At 42.3% G+C, this 26988-nt stretch overlaps 1 protein-coding gene across 2 annotated transcripts in view; it reads right to left on the reverse strand.

Moving 5' to 3' along the window:
* LRRC3B (leucine rich repeat containing 3B) overlaps positions 1 to 26988 on the reverse strand; it is a 137561-nt gene that overhangs the window by 19773 nt on the left and 90800 nt on the right. Inside the window, exon 1 of one of the 2 annotated variants that reach the window (XM_066194215.1) lies at positions 25577 to 25758. The exons of the other annotated variant lie outside the window; for it this stretch is intronic. The gene's annotated coding sequence lies outside the window, so the exon portion shown is untranslated. Of the gene's footprint in view, positions 1 to 25576; positions 25759 to 26988 lie in introns of those variants that run through there. 2 annotated transcript variants of the gene reach the window in all.

The raw sequence follows: 26988 nt of genomic DNA on the forward strand, positions 1-26988 counted from the left end.
AAATCAATCTGGGAACAATTCCCTTAACATATGGAGTAAAATTAAATGACTGGGAGCAGTCAGCATAGATTTATGAAGGCAGAAATCACATCTGACCAGCCTGATAGTTTTCTGCAATGAGATGCCTGCTGAGATGAGAGAGAAGTGGATGTTATTTATCTTGACTTCAGCAGAGCTTTTGATGCTGTCTCCCATAACATCCTCATTGACATACTGATGAAGTACAGACTAAATAAGTAAATGGTGAGGTGGAGATAGCACCAGATGAACTGCTTAGCTCAAAAGGCTTTGCACAGCAGCACAACGTTGAGCTGAAGGCCCATCACTAGTGGAGTATCCAGGGGTCAGCATTGGGACCAATATCATTTAACGTTTTCACAAGAACCTGGAAGGTGGGAGAGAATCTCCAACAAGTTGGTTGATAATAGAAAACTGAGAGGAGCAGTTGATACACCAGGTGGGTGTGTTGCCATCCAGAAGGACCCAGACTGGCTGGAGAGCATGCTGGCAGGAACCTCATGAAGTTCAACAAAAGTGAATTCCAAGTTCTGCACCTGGGGATGATTAACTCTATGCATCACTACATGCTGGGGCCTGATCAACTGGAAAGCAGGCTTGCAGAGAGCAACATCAGGGTCCTGACAGACACAAAGTGTGTGCCCTCAGAGAAAGGGTGGGTAACAGCAACATGGGCTGCAAGGTTAAGGGTGCTCCTTCCCCTCCACTCAGCCCTGGTAAGACATCTGCACAGAGCTGGGTTAGTCCTGGGTTTCCTGGTATATGCAAAACATGGACTGAAACAAGTCAGCAAAGGCCACAAAGGTGATGAAAGAACTGAAAGATCTGATGTATGAGAGGCTGAGATTCCAGGGGCTGTTCAGCCTGGAGAAGGCTCAGGGCAGATCTCATCAGTATGTATAAACAACTGATGGGAGACAGTAATGAAGACAGACTCCTCCCAGCTGTGCCCAGTAAAAGGACAGGAGGCAATGGGCACAAATTGAAATACAGGAAATTCCATCTGAAAGTAAGAAAATAATTTCTTTTTCTTTTTTCTCCTTTCCCCACTGTGAGAGTGGTCACACCTGAAACAGGTTACGGAGAGAGGTTGTGGCATCTCCATCCAAGCCTGGTGGACATAGGTCTGAGCAACTTGCTTGAGCATGGCAGTAGACTAAGCAATCTCCAGAGATTCTTTCCAGCCTCAGCCATTCCATGATTACTTCCAATCAAGTTAAACAGAACAGCTGAAAGAACTACAGTTCAAGAAGAAAATACTCAAAAACAGTATAACTTAACACAGAGGTAAGTCTAAGCTTTGCAGCATAATGCCTAAATGCTACAGATGCACATATTTATTTCCTGTGTGCTACACATGACTGTACAATCTGTGTTGTCTGTAAAGAAAAGATGCATTTCATGGAGTTCTTCACTTCCAACAGGAAATTAGTTATAAACACATACCCTAAACCAGAATTTGGCTGTAGGTATTTTCTATCAGATTTTATGAAGTATCTTACCACTGAGTATAGTTTCCACTATGACTACAGTAAGTAAACAGATCCAATTACAGATGTTCTCTTTTAAAAATACTAATTGAAAGGAACATGGTGTAAAGCATTAAATGAAATGATGATCCTTTCCACAAGAACAGTACTTCCTGAGAAATGGTTATATTAGCAATCTAACACTGAAGAGACACAATTACTGTGTTGCTCCGTGACTAAATCAATATAGTATTCTTTTTTAACTCATGCCAATATCCAAAAGCAAAGGACCAAAACTGCAAAAGTTTATTAATTTTTGTAACTGAAGTCAACAAACTGAATTACTGAATTGACAGCATGACAATATTCCCAATAAATATGCATAAACTTATCTGGAAACCCTTGAAAGGAGAAGTTTTTAAATGACAACAAGTCACACACAGTCAATTTATTTAGGTAAATAAACTGCTAAGAACCTCATGGACCAATTAAGTGATTAACTGAATTCAATGCATCAAACACCAACTTGGGTGCCTATCCTCATACATGCTGTTTTAAAACACTGCTCTTAAAGAGACCAAACAAACAGAGAGAGAGAGAAAAGAAGTTTAAGCCCCTTTTTTAAATGCTTTTGGGCACCAAAATGACACTCAAGCTGGCAAGAAAACAAGGGAAAACTTTCATTCTGTTTTCTGTACACAAATTACAGAAGATAGTCCTCAAAGTGCAGCTAGAAAGCTTCAAAACAAAATAAACCCACTGAACAGGCTTTCTAAAATTCCTACTTTTGTTATTAATTTGAAGATGTCAGTCAAATGGATTGTAATAGGAAATACATGTTTCCATCCTTCATTTACAATACTCTCTTAGAACATTTGAGGTCAACTCACAACTCCTCTACAGGGGTATGACATATGCCAAGAGAATATAAACCAACTCTGCAGGAAAAAGCCACCAAGGTTTTCCCTGAAGCCTCCTGTTGTGATTTGGAACCTTAAAAGGAAAAAATGCTTTTGTTACGCTGCTCCCCAGCTTGCCAAACAAAGAGCCCCTGGGTCTGCTTGGTATCTGTCATTGCATTCACTGAGGGATTCTGTGTGGCTTTCTCTTGCTATCTTCCAGCAGAGCCAGCACAGCTGTTTTCATCTCCTGATATCACTCAAACACTCTATCAGGCTATTTGCTTAACCCAGAAATCCCAGGGCCCCCCAGGAGTCCGAGCTCTGAAGGAAAGTTCAAGCACCAGACGACACTGCAGAAGCAAGGCACACCACCTCTGCTCAATACTTCTACAGGTCCAGATAATCTGGAGGTGAGAAGGGGAGCACCTCTGCTTGACCAGACCTTTTCCAAAGCCACAGAGGGAGTCATCTATGAGGATAACCTCCACACCTATGCAAAGGACCTACATCATGGGATCATGCAGTTCCTGCCTTGGGAAAAAAACCCAACCAACTACCACCTGAACTTTCAAGTTCACAGTAACAGAAGCGCATTTGAAATTCATAGTAGTGATAGCACTGATAGCAGACAAATTCCTTTTAAATGCCCTGAACAATTTGGTTTTACACTTCAAGACACCAAGTTTAATTTCTACTTCTGTTTTACACTGAAGAGAAACTCCCTTAGGTACTAAGCCCAAAAAAAGGGAGCCCACCACACGCTTACCCACAGTCATTAATTTTGAGCACTGAAAACCACAGCTCACAGCTTTTCTCATGGTGGAAAAGGGCCATGCAGAGGAAATTCAAATGCCCAGATAATTCATAAGAATACTAATTAATATGCTATATTCAAGCATGGCTACATAAAGTGAGCAAGATTGAGCAGTATGGCAAAGAAAAGTAAAGTGTAAACATATTTTCCCTTACAGCACCAAACTGAAGTCACGTTCATTTGCATAAATATTTTTCTATACTGATAGAAGCCAAATACGTGGGGTAAATGGCTGCACTTTTTTCTGTTTGCCTCATAAAAAATCACACAGGAAATTTGTGTTCACATAACACTATCAACAAAATGCTCTTCGATTTTTTGCAAGTTGCTTGTAATGAACATTTTAGCTTTCTCAAAAGGTGAAGAATAAATCAGCCAACCTCTTTATGCATGTCCTGTGAGGATACTCATCCTCAGTAAAAACAAATTTCACTAGCCTTAGTCAGCAAGCTGCAGTGGCATGTGGTAATGCCATGACACACACCAAAAACTTAGAGACTTGTTAATTGGTAGCAAGATACCAATGAACAACAATATGCCACTGAAAACTACCTGAATTTCCCAAACGGCCTTTTTATAGCTTTCCTTTTTGAACAAGAACTTGATGTTTCACATTATATCTGTGCACATCATTTTCTCCTTCCTACCTAAATTCTAAACATTTTTCTTACATTTACTTTTTCTGAGATTCAGTAGTGACAGTTTCTTCTTTACACTCCTACATATATTTTGCACAAGCTGTTAAACAGAATTAGTCCACACTCCTCTTTGGTGTTTTCCCTGTGCTCTGAAGGAACCTAATACACAGACTTTAGAGAAATTCCAGTTTTGACCCTTACCACCTAGCTACTAATTTGTGCAAACATGGGTTTCACAATCAGGCTGGAAAAAGATCCTGTGGACTGTGGGCATGCAGACTCTCCAAATGACCACAAGGAACGTCTACCAGGTGAAAACAGGTCCCAGGTGGCTGGCAGCAAAGGGGTGTGAACACAGCATTTGGAAGACAAGTTGAACATTCTGAGTGTAAACTCTACGGTGCCTTTAGCTACCATGACACCCCTTACAAACAGATAACCACAAAAACATTGTCTAGTGTAATTTCACAGTTTGCACTCTGCACATACAATAACCCACGTTAGTTCTGAAGGATACCATCAGCAAGAGGGCTGCCTGAGACTTGTACTTAAATACAGAAAAAGATTATTTATTTACCTTGAGCATAAAGGTACACACTCTTCACATTTCATGACAAGTCTCCATTGCAATTTTTCCCTTTTCATTCAAAATCAGCATGAACAAGTTAGGATCACCTAGAGAAGTGGAGCTTTGTGGTCTTCACAGACCTAGCAAAGCAGAAAGACTGATGTAAGCAAATTCCCCCGCCTCCCCAAAAAGGCAAAATTACACCCTGATAATTCTTTCAGTGGCAGTTCACTAATTATCTTTTAGTTAGAAACAAGAACAACCAGTTTTGTGTTAACAATCACCAGTCTTAATGTTTGATTTTTTCAAAAATAAAATAAAAATACCAGGCGAGATACTAGGAAGAAAACAAAGTGAAGCGGCAGTGTAAAACTGTCAGATTCTGGAAGAGGAAATAATTCAAGTCTTAACATCCTTCCTTTGCCATGTGGTAGGACCACATGGCAGAAGGAGCAAAATCATCATGTGCAGTATCTGAAGCCTGTGCCACAAAACAGAAAAAAAAAAAAAGGTGGATAATAAAGAATAAACCTATTATGCAAGTGCTGATATGTTTAAACCTGGAGGCACACTACTACTTCCTGCAGAGCTTGCTGTACAGAATCCTTGGGGAAAATGGCTTAGTCCCCAGCAATGACGCAGTGTGAGAAGCCTATCTGGGACATACTTAATGCCGTCCTCCACACGGAGGGTGCACTTCCAGGAATAAAGAGTTAGTCACCATGTCTACCTCCACCACCCATCTCCTCATCTTTTGCATATCCTGCTCTGCAGAGACAGGAATTCACACCTACAGGATGCTGCTAAGTCATGCAGGGACACGGCATGCAGGGAACTGCTCTTCTGAGGAAAACGCCTGCAAATACAATGGACATCCCGCTAAAATTTCCTTTTTTACATGGATTCCCTGTTCCTGAATAGAAGCACCAATCTGCTTCTGCACACCTTCTCATGAAGGTCAGAAAGGCAGAGAGCAACCTCTTGCTTGTACTGAGACTCAAGAGAATCATGTGAAACAGATAAATTATTAAAATGGTTTAAAATCACTGAATCATTGAAGTTGGAAAAGATCTCTAAGATCATCAAGTCAGACCATCCATGTTCATCACTAAAGCATGTCCCCAAGTGTCACATCCACATGCCTTTTGAATGCTTCCAGGGATGGTCATTCCACCGCTTCCCTGGCAGCCTGTTCCAATGGCTGGAACACCACTTCAGTGAAGAACAATTTCCTAACATCCAGTCTAAACCTCTCCTGGTGCAATGAGGCCATCTTCTCTGGTCCTGTCACTTCCTACCTGGGAGAAAACACGGAGTCCCTTAGGTGTAGATTCATCTCCAAGTTATAGGAAACCCTCTTTTTCCATATTTTTTTTCCATAAAGTAAGTTTCTCTGCGGAATTGGGTATTTATGCTGGATTCTGTAAACATTTCTGGATAGCTCACTCCCAAAGCTCATCTCACAGTGGGATAAGATCACATGCAGCAATCCCATGAAGCAAAGGAATGAGTCATCAGTCTGAAAGTTAAGCAACAGACAGAATCATAGATTCAGACCAAGGTAAGCATAGTAATGAATGAAATTTAGTTCTAGATTACATCTCAGGAGAGAGCAGTCTAGAACAGCAACTCATAAACAGACCTACCTAACACAGCATTAAAAAGCATATATAGGGTCACCAGTGGGATACTTAAGAGAAAGACCCCATGGAGTTCAAGGAAGGGGGAAAATCTCCCTGGAAAAATGCTTGAAACAGCTGAAGAAATTCAATTACATCAGTATACATGTCTGTAACTAAGTTGGTCAAGTTTGTGTCCTATGCTCTTACAGGCAGGCATAAAGACTATGGACTAGGAAAACGTCATTTTTAAACAAATAATTTTAATTAATTTCCAGTGAACTCTCTTAGTTTTAATTCTACTAAAAGCAGTACAATTTTCCACAAATAAGAAAAAAAAAGGCAATAGTGCAAATGCTCTCTCATTTTGAGTACAAGTGGCTTCTTCTCTGACTAAACAAAGATAGCACTCTAAAGCACGAGAGTATGTCTCATGAACCGCACCGACAAAAAAGGCTCAAAATCTGTTCATGTGGTTTTGCTGGTCTATATGCAAGTAATCTAGGTAATAAGTTTAGATTTCTACCAGAGCGACTGAGAGTAAAGTATGTTCCCAGAGATCCATAGCCTGATTAGTGATGGTAAGCTGAGATAGCACAGCCCCAGATGCTCAAAAAAAGAGGTGGGCAGGTTCAGAGAAAGCTGCACATATTGGTTTCATTCCTATTAACAATTTACCCCTACTATCTCACTCACCCACTCCCTCTTCACCAAAGCATGAAATGACAGTTGCTTAGATTTAAGCTGTTCAATATTCAGTTTACTGTCATCACAGATTACAAAATAAATTAACAAAATGCCACCATTCCACACAGCAATTCCCAAATATCACACTAGCCCCATGAATCTTCAGATGTTTTGCTCTCCTCCTGAACTCTTCTGCTTGGTCTCCACTTAACCAGCCACAGCACAGGCACTGAGTTGCAGCTGCAGCTCCTTCTTCTTCCCTGCACCAAGGCAGGACCAGGGATCACTGTGGGTGCAGTACACATCAGGGGGATTTTCTCCCCAGTCCTTCACCTGCACCTGTATCTCACTGAGCATTGCATCCCATTAATTTCCCTTCAGTTACTGCATGCTACAGAGGTCATATCTACCATCTTCAGGGAACCTTACCCACATCCATTGCATGACTGCCTGAGCTAGTTCAGCCCTCATTGAGAGCAGGAAAAGAGAGTGGGAAGGAGAGCCTGGGAATGAGGCCTTCAGCTCAGCTCTTCAGGAGACTTCCCCACACAGTGACTGCTGGCTCAGGCGCACCATTCACAAGTTTAAACTGTGGTGGTTCTTTTCCCACTAACACTTCAGCCCAGCCATGCTACAACATCCTGTGTACTGATAGGGTGTGTCATCCTGCGCCACCTGGACAGGGTGAACTCACTCCAAGCATCTGGCTGAGAAGGGTGAAGACCTCAGCAAGAAAAGTAATACCAAAAATTGTATTAAGAGGGTGGGTGTTCAAAACAGGGCAGTACCAATTAATAACTTCCAACATATGCATGTCCTAAAGATGCAATACTACTAAATTTCTATATTGATACCTCCAAACATATGATTCAACAGATTAACAGGAAGATAATTTTGAAGATTATAAAGAATACATCCCTTCTTCTCCAATCCAGACCTGCTTCTTCACTTACTGATGTTTTTAAGGAAGCTCAGCTTCCATCTCTATTTCATGGCTTCTACATAGCTTATTTCTCATTTTAAGTATTTACAGCTTGGGAGTTGAAAAAGCAATGGGATAAGTGACGAGCAGAAGGAACAAAAATTGGCTATGCAGGAAAACCACTCCAGGAGCTGGACCACCTAACCTGCAGGCAGGATGGAAAGCAGCTTGGGAATGTCTCCTTCCTGCTCATGAAAACACAAGGGGCTGTGAGAGACTGACTTCCCAGTAGACTGTGGCTGCATCACACCTACCAAGCAGTGACTCAGAGAACCCCTGCCACACACACAATTATGTTCTGTCGAGCCACCACTGACCACCTCTAGTGCACAGCACATGGCACACTTTAATTTAGCATTAGCAAAATACCAACAGCCCCTGGAGAGATTTGGATTTAATTCTACTTCAAAAATATGCTCACTGTACTAGAAGCAAAGTAGCACCAATGAATAATAATTACTAACTGTCAGCTGTTTGAACATTTTCATACCTATACTGAAAGTCTTGGAAAGGATGGCTCCTCTTTCCCAACATGAATGCCAGAAATAGTATTTTTCTGAAAAGGAAGACCACATCAGATTGCAGATTTTAACTCTACGTTTCCTTTCTAAACAGTCCAGACCCTGAAAGCAGAAGAAGCAAGAACACAGTATGTAAAACTGCAGCTCAAATGTTTTCAGTAGCCCAGCAAAATCCTCTTGCACACATTCTTGTGAGTCAAAAAACAGATCTGCTGTGAGGCACAGCATGTATTTCACGAAAACAGTACAGATTTATGTTTCTGTTTCCTGAGAAGTCACTGCTATGTAAAAGGATATGACTGGCTTCACAGGTCAAGGTAAAATTTACTGTCCTGAAACAGACTGAAAACGGAAAACAGGTGTAGCAGCCGAAACACACAGAGCTTTCAGAAGGGGTTGAGGAGCCGGATACATCAACACCAACTTAAACAATTTAAATAGCACAGGTGATGCTTTTCTTATCCACCTGACAACTTCACTTTTTGCTTTCCATTTTCCTTGCTTTTCAGCCCTTTGGAAACCTCCCTCACAAGGGAGGAGATGTCACATTTCCCCTGGAACAAAACTGGCTTATGACACATTGTATAATTCCAAAAATACATCATGCATTAATTTGACATACTCCTGTCATCAAGACCTTAATTTCTAATATCTTCTTTTCCAGATACTATTAGAAAATTCCTCTGCCTCAGCTACCTAACTTGTAACACTTTAGGAAGCAAAGTGTCTTCCTCCTCATCCCAATGTCCTTCACCTGGAAGATTCACAAACCTCCGGGGAAGGTCTGCTTGAATCTCTTCTTGAACACACAGCACTCTCACCCTAGCAAGCGACTGCTATTGAGCTGCTTTTCTCAACCAACACTTTGTATTTTAATTTCTATATTTCCTTCACTAATTTTCCCCCTCTCTGCTTCTGTGCATTAATTTCTCCCCCTACTTTTTGCTCCTGTTAACTCTTTCCTTTCATTTTGTTTTGCTCTCCAGACCTGTGTGTCCCTCTTTGGCGCCAGTAACATGTGTGCTACAAGTTATTTTGAATTCTGCAAAGAAGTACAGTCATGATTTCTGTGCAATACCCTACAAGCCTAGGAGTGCTGTCTGGCAATTGCTCAAACTGTTCAGGTAGAACCCTAAAATTTAAGTGGGACATTTTCTGTAAAATAGATGTGCTTCTGCTACATAAACTTTATGCCCTCCTACCTCCTCTAGAATTACAGCTACTTCATTCTTGATTGTAAAAAAGCAGGAACACAGAGAGATAGGATATACAAACATGCTGAAATGCTTTATAATGTCTTCTAGTGGACAATTAACTGTAGTCTGTGAGTCAGAAAACTGTAAGAGATCCACCTGCTCACAACTTTGTGACCTTTCTGGTTAGGAGTTATACACCAGATCAGGTAAGTTGCCATTCCATCTTCACAACAGACCTCACCTGGTCAAATACTACTGCATAACTCTTGCCGATAGCAGAATAGTTATATGCATACAGAAATCAGATGACACAGTGCTATGTATTTTTCACAGAATGTCCAAAAGACCCATTTCCTGGTTTCTGAGTTTGATGGTAAACAACGTAAGTGGGCTCCAAAAACCAGAGACCCAACCCAAACTGTAAATTGATGTTGCTGACATCAGACTTGTCTCTCTAAATCAGTCCGAAATTAAAATATAAAAAGGATACTTCACAGAGATAATAAATACTGGTAACTATTTTTCACAGCCTTCAATACACACTCATTTACACTTGTGAAAGACAATTACAAAACCTTACTCTGACTTTATGCATCACCAAATCAAAACAGTAAATGTGATGTACCAGCATACTCCCTTTGCACTGCTCTCCATGACTGCAGACAGTGTGGGAAAAACACAAACCAATATTCATAATTTAAAGATTTCCTTTCTGTGTCCTATCCCATTTTCTTTTGTTTAATTGCTTCGTGGTCTCACCATCAGAAATCAGAGTACCATTTACTGTCACAAAGCTGTCCTGGACATAGAGGAAAAGCAAAGTTCTTATTTTTGAACCAAATTCCTTAGATGGGAGCATTGCCCAAGCGAAAGCAGCCTGGCAGGGCTGTGTAAGAGGGTAGGAGGCAGGGGTAACAATCTTAATATTTTTGGATGCAAGTTCAGGAAAGAAAAAAGCAAAGACAGATGCTGTTAGCTGCAGAGGACACCTGAGAAGTCATTCCACAGCACTCCACACATGAGCCAAGGCTGATCTTACTTTTCCTTCCCACATACCTGGGCAAGCAGCCCAGCTAAATGCGCACAGCACCAGTAAGGAGACTCTGCTCTGAATGTGCTCTTTTTACCACACACATCAGCCAATTTGACCAAAATCACCTGTCAATTCTGCCCAGAACCAAAAACCCCAAACCAAACAGAGCCAAAGCACCCCTGCCAAGCTGGAGAAAATGACCCTGACTTGGGGAGTAGCTGTGGAAGAAGCAGAGGGGAAAAGAGTGGAAGATATGTCTTCTTCTGTTCAAGCATACTCTTAGTCATGTCTTTGTCAGTAACTATTGTTTTTCTGCCAAGTTTGCATAATCCTTTGCACCACAAGGTATGTTTAGCAGATCATCTTTTAAAAATACTTTTTTTAAAAAGAAACTATTTATGCAGCTCTGAAACCTAAAAACCTTCAGATTACAGATTTTACTCTGGCCTACTTCATTACATACCTCGTGTGCAGACTTATTACAGGAAAATGTTACCTAATTAAATTTATTATGCTTTGTGGGGCTGTTTTGTTAACTTATTTAATTAAAAACTTCTCAATTTATGTAATTTATCATGGCATGACCATTGCTAATGAAGCTCACAAAAGATACTGTTGGATAAATTCATGCAAAGGAGATGAAGCAGAGCAGAATGAAGGATTATGTTCTCAGACTTGCAAAGCAAAGAAGCCTGAAATAAATGGAAGTTGTGAGTGTTTGGAGCAGACAGTGCATTTATTGTAATTATTTCAGGCTGCACGCTGATTGGAAAAGATTAACATAAATAGGAGCTGCTATTGCAGATGTTTCTATTCTTGCTAGGAAATCCCTTGAATATAGGAAGCACAGAATAAAAATGCAAAGATGCTGTACTACAGAATTGCAACTTTTTTCCTGCTCATTTTTCCGTTCTGGACGTACCAGAAGAAATACAAACAAAGCTGTTAATCCTTCAGGACTTGAAGGAAAAACATCACTTTTCCCTGCTAACATGATAAAACATCCAGATGTCACCTGACCACCCAGCAATGAACACTTTGCACATTTCCTCCTCCCTTCCAGAAGTGCCCTTAAACTGCATGGCACCCAGGTCACCTCTGGAGGCTACATGGCCTGCAGCTACAACCAGTCAGTGAAATAAAATCCACAGTAATTAACAGCATTTAAGATCCTTGTTCCTTCGTTCACAACAGCAAATTGGACACATAAATAATTCACGTGTAATTCTGATATTTCTGACTTCCTTTCTATACTAACCAATGGCAAAATTTCCACTCAGTCTGGAAAAAAATACATAGAACCCTTCTTTTTGAAATTTTTCCAAAATTTAGAAGTAGACAAAAATACCCAATGACAGTCCTGGAAGTGTGTATAATACCTGTCATTGTATCTTCTGCTTACCTTCCTCACACCTCATGATTTGTTTCCTGGTCTTGATAGGATCCCAAGGCACAGAAATCAAGAATCAAAGTAAATTACTCAGGCCAGGGACTTTTTGACTGCAACTTCAATCTGCTCAGGTCTATCACTGCAACACTTTTAAAAAGAGGAAACATACAACTATTCAAGCTCTTTGGTTATTTGTGCAACAGTTGCATGAAGGATCCTCCACACTGGCCAAGATCAGCATGAGTCAAAGATGGTGTGTCAATACAGTATCTGCCTGAATATTATTTCCTGTGGTTCTGCACTAAACATGAAGCAGAAGGATCATATGGGCCCATCCATACACCAGCATACATCTCCTTTACACTATGTTTCACAGTCACAGGGCACTCAGCTGCACCACCACGGGCCAGTCCCCAGAGCTTCCCCAGAGCCTGAAGACCAAAGGGGTTCCTCAGCCCTGTGCTTCCTCTGTACTGGATGATGCTAGGAGCATGTCAGACTTAAACACAGTTTTCTTGGCCCAGAAGAAACATCCTATGCCGCCTGGGACTCACTCTTGTGCAAGGTCAGGGTCCACCAAGATGCCTCAGGGTGCTGGGCACCACTGCTGCCAACCCTGCTAGCAGATGGCCTTGGTTCTTTCCCAAAGGAGATCAGGCTGTGGAGGAGGATGGTTGGGTGGTGACCAGTGACTTGAACACTGCCAGGAACCAGAAGCCCACTGAGCACGTTTTCCTTGCAGCACAGACACTGCCGTGGTGCCCAGCTACAACAGCTTCAGTGACAAACTCCACTGACAGCTCGGCACATCTCATGCTCCAAATCTGTCCCTCTTTTTCAATGTTATGAAACAGCATCATCGAGCTCAGGTGCAGCTTTAAAGTAAAATGTACTGGAACAAAAACAACAGCCCTGTCTAACATTTACAGAGCGACTTTCAGCGGAGTGGATCCCATAGGATTTCTTAAGCCTTTCCAAGCCAACTGTATAATGCCACACGTTTTCACAAGTGTAGCTAAGGGCAGAGTTTGGATGCCCATACATAAGATTTCTTAGATCCACTTCCATCTCTAAGGGGTCAAACACTGACAGAACACAGAAGCAATTCCACGTAACAACACCGCAAAGGAAGGAAAGTGTGGCCAGTGGCAGAGGGAATTCACTACAACTGCAGGGCTTTAAAAAAGGAGGGGAAAAGACAAAGAAAAATGCTGCTTCCTCAACACAGTAGGGTTGCAACAAAAATTCTACCCTATTTGCAGGGGGGAGTGAGGGATTTATGGCCACAATTACGTATTCTGCAAATCCCTTCCAAAGGACTGCCCTTGAATGACTGAAGCAAGATCCAAATCTCCCCAGACTAACTACCTAACAGGGCTCAGCAGGAATGAAATGCATTGTATGACTGTCACTTCCATCATTTTGAGCAGAATCTTGTTTTAGTAGTCTGTCAGATGACAAGGGTAGATATGAATTCAATAGATAATACTAGAGTCCCAGAAACAGTTATTTCAAGTACTTTTATATTGCAAGTAAGGAACAACACCTCAGTTCCCATCTGGAAATATCCTGTGTTCAAATCAGTACAAATAACATCCATTCTTGGGGTGTTTTCATTATGATTTTGCTTAAGTCTGTATAAAATTGAGACACCATGCACATTACGGACATAAATCTATTATGCCATACACTCACATAAATCAAAGCAATTCCACCAAGCTCAGACACAGGTTTATTCGAAATCTTTAAATATGAATGATTCTCAAGCCAAAAAAAAAAAAAGAAAAATAAATCCACAACACTGATGTTTCCAAACTATATACCAATCTAATCACAATCTCTTTACAACCCCAGTCTCAGGTCAGAACCTAGGCACATTCCTGTGGTTTCCTCTCCTCAAAAAATCCAGCTTCTTCCCCAGCAGATCCAGCCATCAGCTCCAGCAATGGTACAGGAAGGCCAGCTCCAGGCACCTGCACTGAAAGACTTTTCCTGCCCTGTTTCATGCTACCCTTAGCCCACATAAAGGGCCAAGGTGATGCCTTGGAAGAGTTTTGTGTAGCTGACACCTCGAAGAGAGGGGTAAACAGCTTTTTCTCAGAGAAGCAGCAATGAAAAGGGAAGACAGCAGGATAAAAAGAAAGCTCTGGAATTTTTAGGGACTGCAGAGATTCTCATTAGTATCAAAATACTTCCAAGGAAAATTACACAGAGTTCACTTTTTATTAACTAATTACAGGTCTGTGTTATAATAAAACATCTTTCCCCCTTGATTGGGAAACACAGAGATCTGGTACTTGTTTAAGCGTTTTGAAGACTCTTCTGCCACCTGAGAACACTTTACCTTCTTACTTAGAAGGACCACTTTCCCCTGAGAGAGGAAAAGAACTATTCACCTCCCATTTCAGACCTCCTAAGCCCCTTCTAGGATTTTTTTTCTTTGTTGTACCAACATCTTTCATGGACTTTCATGTTCTTTAAACAATTTGGTTCAGAGGAAAATTAGAACAAGGTTTTAAAACTACTGGGGAAGCAAAACTAAACAAAGGAGAAATGCCTAGCAAGTTAGAAAATATTGCAAACCCATATTGCAAAAGACACATGGGGACTCCTTTCCACACGGTGCTGGGAACACTGAAATCTCATCTGCCCATTTCACCCCTACACCATGCCACTCAGTAAGGAAAAGGAATTGAGCCCTTTAGCTCATTAAGGTTTTGGGAAAGCTCTCCTGTAGTCCTCAGTCACAACCTTGAAGACCTTATGAAAACAACAGCAATTAAAAACACCACCTACTGACACTGACAACATTCATGTTAACAGTCAAACTGGTATTTTAGAGTGCAGTAAGCATAACTGAATCTGGCAGGAGCAGGTACTAAAAATTTGCCTGGACCAGCCACCCAACCTATAAAGAAACTCCAGTTTTGTAGAAAAGCTCAGCACCAAAACAGACTTTTAAGGGATGCCCATCACTGCTGACAGCTGTGAGCCTGCCACACAGCTATGAGCCCAGAGACTGAGCTCCTGTCTGAGATGCCTCACTGGATGCAATAGGAGCTCTGTGACTTGGCCCTTACACAAGTGTTCATGTCTCAGCCTTGACAAATCCCTTTGACCTATATGCATGTCCAAAACACTCCTTTTCTCAGGGCCCATCAAAATGCCTCCTTCGGGGCTGCAAGGAAAGCAGTTGTAGGCTTAGCAAGGACATGCTGTAGTATTAGTGGCGCATTTTATCTTTTACCTCGCAACAGAAGTACAAACCTTAAAGGAAACGTTTTCAGCAGGTGCTGATTACTCTGCCCTTCATGTCTTCAGATGAGCCTTCTTACAAGGGTATTTTATCTGCCAGCTCTTTATAGACAGCACTTCTCTCTCACCCCATTTTCCCTAAATCCTGACACGCAAACCCAAGCTGAAGAGTACCGACCCCGTCACATCTGATGAATTAGTACTGACAGTGGCCAGTGCTTTTGCTCTGTTTGTTTTTTCTGTAGGAGCAAGGAAATCAAATTCACCCTTCAAATGAACCAAGGGTCAAATCCTTACTGAAAAATTAAAGGCTTCCACCATTATGGTGAAACAGCACAGCATAAGGAGGCAAGGTGAACTTTGCAATGTCCCACAGAGCCCTTAAGAAAAGAGGTGCACCCCAAAGCTATGGTCTGATGTGGCCACAGGTACATCCTGTCCTTGTGGTGAGGAGCTTCACAGGGAGCCTGCAAACGCCCATGTCCTTCTGCAACGCTAGCACTGCCACCCTGCGCGGGGCTCCTGGCACTCGGCCCAGCGTTTCCTTTGCTTGCTGCCACAATCACTGAACAGTCATGTTCTCCTTAGGGCATCTGAGGAATACAGTGTTTCTCTCAAACCTGAAGGAGTACAAGCAATGGCACAGGAAACAGGTTTCAGAAGGTTCACACAGACTTTTTTCCGATTCTCGTGTGAAAATGTTGAAAATAATGTAATTATTTATATTACATTTGTTCTGGAAGTGAAGATACAGATCACTTGCTCTTAATTTCCTTTTTCCAGGTCCATCCTTTATTTAGTAGTAACTATAAAAATTCATTTGAAAAAGTAATATATTCAAGACTAATAAAGTTCAAGTGCAAAATATTTTTAGAGGCAGCTTAGGTACAACCATTTAGTTGTCTAATAAATCCATCTAGTCTAAGTTATACTGGAAAAGAGTCAAAGTTTATGGCTAATTTCTCAGACTGGAACTGTTTCCAGGAGCAACACTTCCACGCCAAAAGCTGCTAGGTAATTCCAAGAACAGTCAGGTGTGTGAATAAAAACAGTGAATCTGAGTAATATCAATGTTAGCAAGAAGCTCACCTCTCACCAGTCTCCAATTTTCACTACCACAAACTTTCCACCTCTGCAGTCAGGCTACCTCTGCATCAACTGACCACAACAAGCTCAGTATCTGTAATTAAAAACAAACATCCTTGGGTTGTTTGTTGTTTTTGTTTGTTTGTTTGTTTTCTAGATGGGAATGCTGAAATGCACTTCCCTGATAGCTGATCCTTAAAAATTCAATCTCTCTCTGTCAGTTGTGGTATTTAAAGTCACTAAAATGTTAGCCTGTCAGTGCCCTTTACTTTCAAGTAAAACACAGGTAAAACGTCCAAAATGTAGAAACAATGTTGGAAGGGTTGAGACCAAATGCTTTTAAAGTCACATTAGCTCCTCATACAAACATCACATCTAGGTTTACAAAAATGTCAATTCTACCTCAATACAGATATTTATTAAATTCAAACCCCTAGCCTTACATACTTTTCGAAGTGGATGCATAGGAAATGGAGAAGGCTACTTGGAGCAGCCAAGTGAATGGAAAAACACATGAGGTCACAGAATCAGCCCCTAGCCCACCAATGCTTTACATTAATGAAGAACTGCTCTGCAAACCTGATAGTATTTTAGTCTCCCTTTGCAGATGCCAAAGCATTTACTCGGTATTCAAAGCTGCACTCCACAGCTTCAAGAATCAGAATTTAAAGCTACCAGTCTTACCTCACTGATTAAATATTGCTTCAATGAAACAAGACACACTAACTCCAGTCAACAAGACTCCTTTTGGGACCCCACAGAACACCTGCTCTGCAACCCCACAGCAAGGGGAAAATAAAGGACCTGTGCAACCTCACTCACCTTATGTTTTTCTAATGATTTCCCAGTTAATTCAAACTTCCATAAGCTTTTTAAACCCATTTACTTATCATCAAAACACTGCCTGCCAAGTCATGCATGCCACAGTGAAAAAAATACTAAGATGACAGAGCATGGAGCTGACACTGCATAGCTGACACTGATACTTCTCTCAGGGAAGCTCCTTGGAGAATGGACAGGGTCTCTAGAAGTATGATTGTGGTGATACAGTCACAGGGAATGTCTGGATTGGAATGGTACTTTTATACAAACTAATCCTGAAAGTAACGTAAAATATATTTTATTTCATCTGACCTATGGTCAGATTTCACCTCAAGAAAGATCCCTAGCATGACAGCTTCTTACATGGAAAAAGAAATACACATCCGTGAGCTGAAATCGGTGACAAAGGTGTAACAGCAAATATCCCTTATGGCAAGCTTGTGAGAAAGGGCTGTTCTCAGACAACAAAGCCTGGATACAAGAGGGTACATCAATTATTGCTGCACAAACCAGACTGAAAGAACAGCACACAGCTGATATGTCCATAGTTGTTCACACAGCATGACAATGGGAAGGGCTGAGATGGCATTAGACAAAACAACAGCATGCATTTCAATTTTTAACAGATGCATGCAATCTTTTTATTTTTTGCTCACAACCAAGGGAACTTGCAATGTTACTGACACTGCATGGTTGACTGTTGTTTTTCAATGTGTTAAAAAAATCTACTATAATTAAGTAATTGGTTGGCCTCTGTCCATTCCATTCCACACTGCTGCCTCACACTTGTTTAAAGAATAGAGAAAAAATTGTCAAAGACGTGGCAGATAGTGAAAAAAAAAAAAAAGTTAAGCTTGGCTCACTCAAATTAGGTGGTATTTGTACAGATGGAACACCTGCCATGACTGGCAAGAAGAACAGTCCTGTCGCTTTGCAAGAAACATTTTTGGATCGAAAGTTATTGAAATACCATTTGTATCCATCAGGATTGTTTCCTGAGCCAAAGATTTAGGTTTCTCGCACATCTAAATCCTGTCAAGTTCTACTCTAGCAAAATAGGTATTTATAGAATCATAGAATCGTTTAGGTTAGAAAAGATCTTAAGAGTCCAACTGTTAACTCAGCACTGCCAAGTCCACCACTAAACCATGTCCCCAAGTGTCTTATTTATACATCTTCCAAACACCTACAAGGACGGTGACTCAAACACCTGTTCCAATGCTTGATAACCCTTTCTGTCAAGAAATTATTCCTAACACCCACTACGCACCAGAGATGCCAATAAGCCTACCAAGTAATTGATGAAAGTGATGAGCAGAATACAGATAAAATGTTTTCTGCCAAAGGGCAAAACTTGTGAAAGACTGTGGAAAGAGAAAATGACCAATAGATTTTCTGAACAGAAATTATTAACCTTTCAATGACAACAGTCTTGCTTATAACCAAGAAGGGGTCACAAATCCCGTGCATAGGGACATGACACATCAGCTCTGCAGCCTCAAAACATACAGGAAAAGAAAGGATTACCTGGATTGCCTGCTGTCATCCATATGTTGCTTTTCAGTGGAAGCTGAGATGTTCTTATTTTTTTCAAATTGTGTGCTTTGGTTATATGCAGTTTGTTAGAGGTGACAGCTAAAGGTCTGAGAAATATTGTGATCTGAAGTTTGAGGAGTTATTTCACTCTAAGTTAGAAGATCCTAGAAACCAAAATTTCCCACTTGTATCTCGTTTTATAACACGATATAGACCATTCCTTTGAAAAAGATTTCTGTTTGGAATCTCTCAGCTTTGAAAGAGAGAAGATGTCCTTGCAGCAGCAAAGTAAAAATCAGTGCTCCCACCTAGAGAACAGATCCAGGCTCATCCAGAAAACAACTAAGTTGAAAATGAGTACTTAGAACCAGATCTCCTCTTGATACATGCCTTTCCTTTTAGTGCTTGTGCAGACTGGGACTGACACACATTCATGAACAGTAACGCTTTATTACAAACTTTGTTAGAAATAGACTGTTTTGAAGTCACCAATTCTCATCTCAATGACTTGGTGTCAACAAAGCTGAAAACAAGGGCAAAAAGGACGTTTAGAAACACCATCACACTATTTGAAGGTTGCAGTGACAGAATTAGCCTGTTAACTTCATTTTAGGAGAAAAAAAAAAGGGTCACTCTTTTGACATTTATAACAATAATTACATTTAATAAAACATAAGAATCAAGATAAATTTTAAAGACCATTTGCAGTACATCTACGAAAAAAACCCAACAAAACCAAACCCAGCTCTAGCAAGGTTTACTATAAAGACTAACCCTTGGATTTAACAATTTCCAGTCTTGTGAACAGTCTCCTGCCATTGAGGACCTTCCCTTTCCTGCAACTCCTACATTTGTAAACATTGATTCTACAATTTTTGTTCCTGGCAAATACTGGTTTTTTGCCTAGATGGAGGTAAGTGTAACAGAACACCAAAATTTCCAAATGAATCTTCAGAGTGAAAAAAAAGCATTGTAGAAGTGTTTTTAGAAGTGTAAGAAAAGGTTTTCTGGAGTTTTTGCTTTGTTTTTGTTTTTGTTTTGTTTTGTTTTTTTACGAAAAGAGTGTATCAAAAACAATATACAAACACTGCTCTGTGAAGAATTAAAAATTTTTGAAATGGAAGTCTAAAGAGTTTGTGCCTATTTTCATTTACAAACACAGAATAGAAACAGGTTAAAAAGTCAAGAATTAAAACATCAGCAGCTTAAATTTATTTTCGGTTTAATGCTGATAAGATGAAGTTTCACCCTTAAGATATATAATCACCAGGGCTTGCTTAACCATATACGACCTAACAAGCAATTTCACACAAAATTTTTGTTGCAGTTCCTCTTTAAAGAGGAAGAAGTATTTGTCTTGGCTTTTGAAGGCGACTGAGTACTTGCAGGAACTCAACACTGTTGATGCAGTGCTTTTTCTTTTCTTTTATTTACAATGCCTTTAAAATGGCAAGCACCATGGATTCATTTCCACATCCAAAGGCTTCACCCTTTTGCCACAAATTATTCACAAGCACAAAGTAACGTATACTTTGTAAGTATTACAAGAATACTTTGCGGGAAGCAAATTCCACCAAAACAATACACATTTGTAATCTACATCAGGGAAACAGCCTTCATATGCTTTTCATATGTCCCACTTATTCTGAATGCAAACATTTGTAACGAAATGCTGAATACTCATAATCTTGATGTACAATGTATCTTTCCTGAGTACAGTTGCAAAAGTGTGTAAACCAGTTTTGGTAAACGGCAAAAAACACTCCATTTAAAACCAATGCTATTGTTTGGTGGAGGAAGCAACTTTGACAGAAGTAAATGATAGCACCATTAAAACTAACAACAGCCACAAAGTGAACCTCTTAAGAGAACCCACACCTAAGACATGCCACCTTTAAAAGCACATGCCCTATTAACTGAGGTTGTGCATCCAGACGATGAAGTGGGAACATGAAGTGACCTTCCAGGAGAGCACTGTGTGCCAAACTTCCACAATTGGAGTAAAATACTGGCAGTTATGCAAGCACCACAATATACAGGTAATATTTTCCAACTGAAAACTCCAAAGAAATCTTAAGTCTATCCCCTGACCCTTTGGACCCTTCCTGCCCACCTTCTACTTTCTTTATGCATTGTTTCCCTTTCCTAACCTTTTAAAATTCTGTTTGTCTCTTCTTCTACTGTCACTCGAGAACCAGACTTTTCATTTATTGTTCCTTAAATAATTAAATAGTCTCCATTTGCTTTCCTGCTTCCAAGCTAGAGTACCATCCCATTTATGTATTGTCACTCACTTCTACCACTTTTCATTTTTTCTTATTAGTGTATCGTTATAGTACTATTTGGCAAGCAGAGGATAACTTTTTTCTTCTTCTCCAAGGATAAGTTAACAGCTTTATGAAACTGCTATTAATGAAGTGCCAGATTCATTTAAAACACATACACTAGCTAGTTGAAAAGCAGAGGTAAACCTTAACCAAGTACATCAAGATCTGTAGTGCTAATTTTCATCTCTGTTTAAGTAAAAAGTCCAATTATCCAGCTCAATGTATCTCTGAAAAGGCCTTTTATCAGTCCCATTTCCTCAAGAGGCATTTTTTTAATCTCCTTTCTGTCAGCAGAACTAAGATACAAAAAGCCAAATTCAATTCCCCAGCAAGGCTTCTAGTCCCACTGAAATCAACCAACGCATCTTTTCTGAAGGCCCATGACAAACCCATGGCACAGCACGGAGCCGAGCCAGAGGGCGATGGCACAGCCCAGATCACCTCAACTTCAAGAGTCAAACTACTCAGATCAGCCACTACTTTCTCCCTGTTGTCATCTACTTCTCCCCTGTTTCGAGGGCATCTGGCCTTCTTCATCTGTTCCCATTTGTCTACCTCTCTTTTTTTCACCCCTACAGAAGTTCATACCCTCCAGAGAAAGAAGCACCATTTTAATTCAGAAACCGTTGCCTTTTCCTTGCTAACGGAAAACAGAACTCAGGAGCAGGGATGATCCTTATGGTAAAAGGACTTCCCCATGTCCATTGTGGAAGTCAGTCAGAAATACACCAACTTTTTAAAAAGGTCTGCTTGCTGAAGGTACTCAACAGAGCATTTAAACACCCAGGGAGAGAGGAATATAAGGTACTTTCTTGTTTGGTAACAGTAGGCACTGCATTTGCCTTTCCAAGTTTAAACTAAGTGTGTAAAGCAAGCTGGTGCTGGATAGAGGTGCTGATGAGCCTATAGGGATAAGCAGCGCAGGTCATCAGTGGCAAGCACAGACACAGGTACCAGGCACCCACAGAGATCTCCATGAAGCAGGATCATGCATCTTTAACTACTGTGGACTAATGACATCCTCCTCCACAGTGAGTTCCACGGCAATTGTTTATGTGAACAATGAGCTCTGATGAAGCAGTGAGTAAAGCCAATACCACACCACATTTTTTTTCCCTCTGGGATGCACCCACAAGTCTGCTGTACATCCAGATTAACAAACTGCACCAGAATGACGGAAGCACAGAAACTACTTATGAAAAGAGCTGGACTGAAACTAGAAGCAGAGATTAAATTTCACCAAAACACCTCTAAATTTGATGCCACTTCACCCACAGCACATTGGATTTAAAAGCAAAAGATATACCTTATTCATCCATGTATTCACAATCCCCAAAAATACTTATTGAAGGTGCTGAGAAATTCCTATATCCTTTTTGCTTGTACTTTCTGTAGACATATTGGCATTTGATTCATACCAGTACTGAAGTGTTCTATCAAAATTGCACTTTCTGGAGGTTACTTTTAGTAAATAAAATATTAACATAAAAATGCTTGGTCAAATAAGCCAAGGTAAATGCTACATATTCTATGAACTCAAATAATTTATTCTTGACTCAAAATGCCATCATTTTGAAATAAGGTTCTGTTTAACATTATTGTAAGTTTCTAAATTGCTTCACAAGTTTTCTCTAAGCTTATGAACAAAGCTTACTGAATGAAGCAAAATTAGGAATATTATTTTGCTTGCCACAGAACACTAATTTAATTTGCATTCTCTAATGAGGGCTGATCCAAAGACCAGGCATGCAGATGACAAGGACAGGAGCTACATGCAAATCCTCTAAGTCATTACAAATGCGGTATTCCACTCTGAGAGGAAATACCTTCCTTACTCCATCTTCTGATTAACTGGAGTGGCAGCAACAAATATTTCTACCCATACTCCTTTTTGCTTAAATCATCCACTTCATTAAAAAAGTTTAAAATCTTCCTGCTAGTGAGCCATGTATCCCCTTGTGTTATTCACATAAATATTCCTAGTAAAGTGACAGGAAATATCCTTAAAAGCAAGACTCAGAAGCACCTTATTATTTAAATGAACATCTAAAGGTGCTTTTGAAATGAAGCAATACCTTTTCTCTGGCTTTAGACACTTGAGTTAGCACTTCTGAATACAGCTGAATTTTATAAATTCCAGCTCTCCTGCCAGGAGGATATTTCTTGAGCTGACATATCATGCACTTACTCTGTTACTCTAGTTAATCTAATGCTGTTTCAGTGCGAGCAGGAAGAATTTCCTACCTCCCAAAAGATTTGAAATACAGATCCATAAAGCACATGGAAAAGACAAATCACACCTGTACCCTTGTCTCACTATTCCATTTATATATGGCAAAGCTCTCATGGACTTTATTAGCTCAGGACTGGATGCAGAGCACAGACTTATATGCCTATTAAATGACACTTCTTTTCAATTAATCTCACATTTGAGGCAAAACACATCGATTCTTGATAATTGCAGGTACAATCCTCATTCCTTCAGGCCCTGATCTCCAAGACACTCAGCAGCTTCAACCCACCCTGAGGCGACTGAAAACTACAATCACACGGCAGAAGCTTGTTTTAGTTGGACTGAAGTCAGCGCAAATTTTACAGCAGACCTCAGGGGAAGGCAAGATCAGGGTTCAGTGACCCAGCCAGCAATAGCTGAATAAATGCAAGAGATCTGGACTTAACCGCACATGCTTCTCTTATCGAAGTCCAAATCGCCTCATTAGCGCCAATGGGCACAACCCTACACGGTGCTGCATGCTGGAACTCTCTGACCACGGGCCTGATCCTGCTGTTTCGAGCCATCAGAATGTTACCTGCAGAAGGAATCCCGCAGAAATCCAGGCAATTTGCACAAGTGCTGCCATAATCACAGTTATAATTAATTCTGAGCCATTTTACTATTTAGAAACCAAACTAGAAAATTGGACTCTGAACGTAGCAAAGGTTTTGCAAATTTAGTTCATTCTACAGCTTATTTTCTCTCCCTTTAAACCGAACTAGAAGCCGATACTTTTAAATTAAATTACTAAGAATAATATCAATAGGTAAGCCATATGAATACTGTGGTGCTCTATATCAAAGCCTTGAAGCTACAGCTTTGAGTAGGGCGTGATGCACACCTTCCAAATTAAACCTACAAATTATTAGACAGGTTACCAGAAGAAGAAATTTTTGACAGGTCTTTTCAGCATTTAGAAAAGGCTACCCCAGTCAGAGTTTTCAGCTTGAAGAAGGGTTATTTTCCTTTCCTTACCAAATCTGTAACATTTTCTCATGGTTATTATATTTTAATTAATTCAAATAATCTCGAAAGCGTTAGCTTATTCTGTCATTTTCATATCTATGTAAATAACTCCAGGATTACCTCTTTGAGGAGAGCACTAAATGTTTTTTGCCTGGTTCTCATTCTAACTCTTTAGGTGGTTGGTCTATTTATCCTTTTCAAGTTGTTTGGCTGTTTTCATTTTGTAATTACACCATTTCTGCTATCTAGGGACAATCAGAAAGACTGGATGATAAACTGCAGCCTGAATCACTTTCACATTTTCTAAGCGATACTCCAAAATCTTCTAATTTTTGAAGGCAGAAGCAAAGAAGAAAAGAAGAATTTTCGCTGGCACATCGGAGGCATTTTCCAAATTTTTGGCGAGGGAAATTCAGAACGTGTAGCTTGCCAGAAAGGCGAGAGAAGAGCCCGCGGTTCCCACAGATACACAGTACCCAGTACCGGCTTGCTGCAAGAAATCACAACATTTCTGTGCGGGCTCAGAGGTCGCGACCGTGCCCCGCTCGGAGCTCCGGGTCGCACGGAGCCCCCCGGGGCCGCGGGACCCCTGAACCCCCGTTCTTGTCCCGGGCCGGGGGCATCCCGCATCCCGCCACGGCCCCTCCGGGGCAGCTCCAGCGCCACCCGCTACGGTCCCGCCCGGTGCCACCCCGGGCAGCGGGGGCGTCGCAGCTCACCTGGGCGCAGCAGGCACCGCCGCTGCCCTGCAGCCCGGCTGCCGCCCGCCGCTGCCAGTTGTTGCTCGCGTTAGGAGGGAGATGCCCTCTTCCCCCCTCCCCCCGCATCGCGGCCACCGCCGCCCGAACCGTAGCAACTGGTCCTGATAGGTCTCAAAGTGGAAAAATCCTACGGCAACACACACGGCGTCTTCCCACCCGTCCCCGCCTCCACCGCCCCCTTTCCCCGGCAGCCCCGCTCGGCGCCCCGGCCGCCGCCCGCACGCTGAGCAGCGCGACCGACCTCCGGCAACCCGCCCGCACACGGCCGGCAGGGACAGCGGCCAGGCACCCCGGGAACACACACGGATGGGAGGGGCGCTTCATTTTCCACCCCTTTTTCTGATGTTGCTTCCGTACGGGATCGGGGGCCGCGGGTCTCAAATCCCTCGTTTGCTCCCAAGTGAGAGGGTGTCAAGCCCCTTCCCGCAGCCTCCGCCTCTGGATTCCCTCCCCATCTCCTGCTGCCTCCGCGGAATCCCGACCCCGTCACCCCCAGGACTCACGGACACCAGAGGTTCGCCCGCACGGGCTGAGGGAGGGGGCATCTCCGGTGGCCCTCGCCGACCGCTGCCGGGCAAGGTGGCACACGGCACGGCGGTAGCCCCTCGGAGGCAGCAGCGCCGATCGCCTTCCCCCCGCTCCCTCCCCGTCGAGTTCCCTCCCGGCGCTGCCGCCCCCCACCCAGCGCATCCGCGGGGCGCCGCAACTCACATCGCGGCGCCTTCCCGCAAAACTTCTCGGCGTGTGGCCCCGGCGGCTCCGCTGCGCTCCTCTCCGCTCCGCTCGGCTCGGCGCAACAGGCAGCGCTGCTCACCTGGCGCGGGGCCGCCGCGCCATGGGAGCGCCGGGCGGAGCCTGCGGGCGGCGCGGCGGGGCCGGGCGCAGCCAACGCCGCCCGCCCTGCGCTCCGCCGGGCGCCCGCCGGGAGGCTGTGCCTGCCGCGCCGCCGCTCCCCTGCCCCTGCGCTGCGGCTGCAGGCACGAAGGCAGGCGGGCAGGGAGGGAGGGAGGAGAGAGCGGGGCGGGGAGGGAGAGAAGGAGGAGACCTCCCTCTCGCTCCCACAGCACAGCGGGGAGGCGCTGCCCGCGAGGGGTGATGCTGCCCGTCTCACACCCGGGGCTGGCTGTGGCTCTCACCCTCCAGCTTTAGGGGCAGGGCCGGGGCCGCCCGCGCCGAGCCGACGGAGAGAGATAGCCCTGCCTGTCGGGAGCATCGTGGGGTGACTTCAGAGGGTGCTTCTGCTGCCCCCAGCGCCCCCCAGGTTCCCCAGCAAAATACAAATAAGGTTAATTGTTTTGCTCATGTGAGTGAACAGCTGTCATTGCCAATGTACAATACTTGCTACGATAAGTGAACTTATGCTATGCTCAACCTCACCAACCTTTTGTGATGATCCAGTTAATCACATCCTGCTTCGGGTTTACCACAGTTCTTGAAAGGGTGACTTTATTCTCCAAGAGGTGCTTCTGTGAAATGTGCTGTGTTGCATGGCCTGTCATAACCCAGCCTTTAAGAAACATCACCAATTGGTTGCCTCTCTCATGCAAATATACATTCTCTGTTGTGCTGTGCCCTTTTCTACTCTGGCTCTGCAAAGTAAACTTTCTATTCCTTTCGTGCAGCAAAGGATTTTGTTGCCTGTCTCCAGTTGAGAGCACCTGGGTAGATGAGTTTTAGAAAGATCCCTCTTAGCTGGTTTGTTTTGAGGGGAAAGCTGCCTAGGATGCGGCATGGAACAGAAAATGAATTGGCGTTGATTTCCTCTGGGCTGGTTTTTTTTTTTGCCTCTAACTATGCAAAACTGTTTTATCTCCATATTGGCCGTTGTCAAAAAGAAATTTCTAGGTCAGAAGGACCAGTGCTATGGCCACAGACAGGTGGTCTTTTGAGGGAAGGGCGGGCACAGGAAAGGCATGCAACTAATACATTACCAAATGTCATTTTTCATCTTTGAACCCCAGTCCTATGAGTTCCTACCCAAGTAATATTTACCTCCCTGTGTAATCTATCTGAATCATATTAGCAAGATAATGCAGGACCAGGCCTTTGTACTACAGCAGAACCTGCTCTTTTTTCTCCTAAGAATATTTGCAAATTGGCTCATGAACACTCATATGTATGCC

The sequence above is a fragment of the Chamaea fasciata genome, unplaced genomic scaffold (genome assembly GCF_029207755.1).
Source record: "Chamaea fasciata isolate MVZ Bird 193981 ecotype frontalis unplaced genomic scaffold, bChaFas1.0.hap1 SCAF_1, whole genome shotgun sequence".
Classification (NCBI taxonomy): Eukaryota; Metazoa; Chordata; class Aves; order Passeriformes; family Sylviidae; genus Chamaea; species Chamaea fasciata.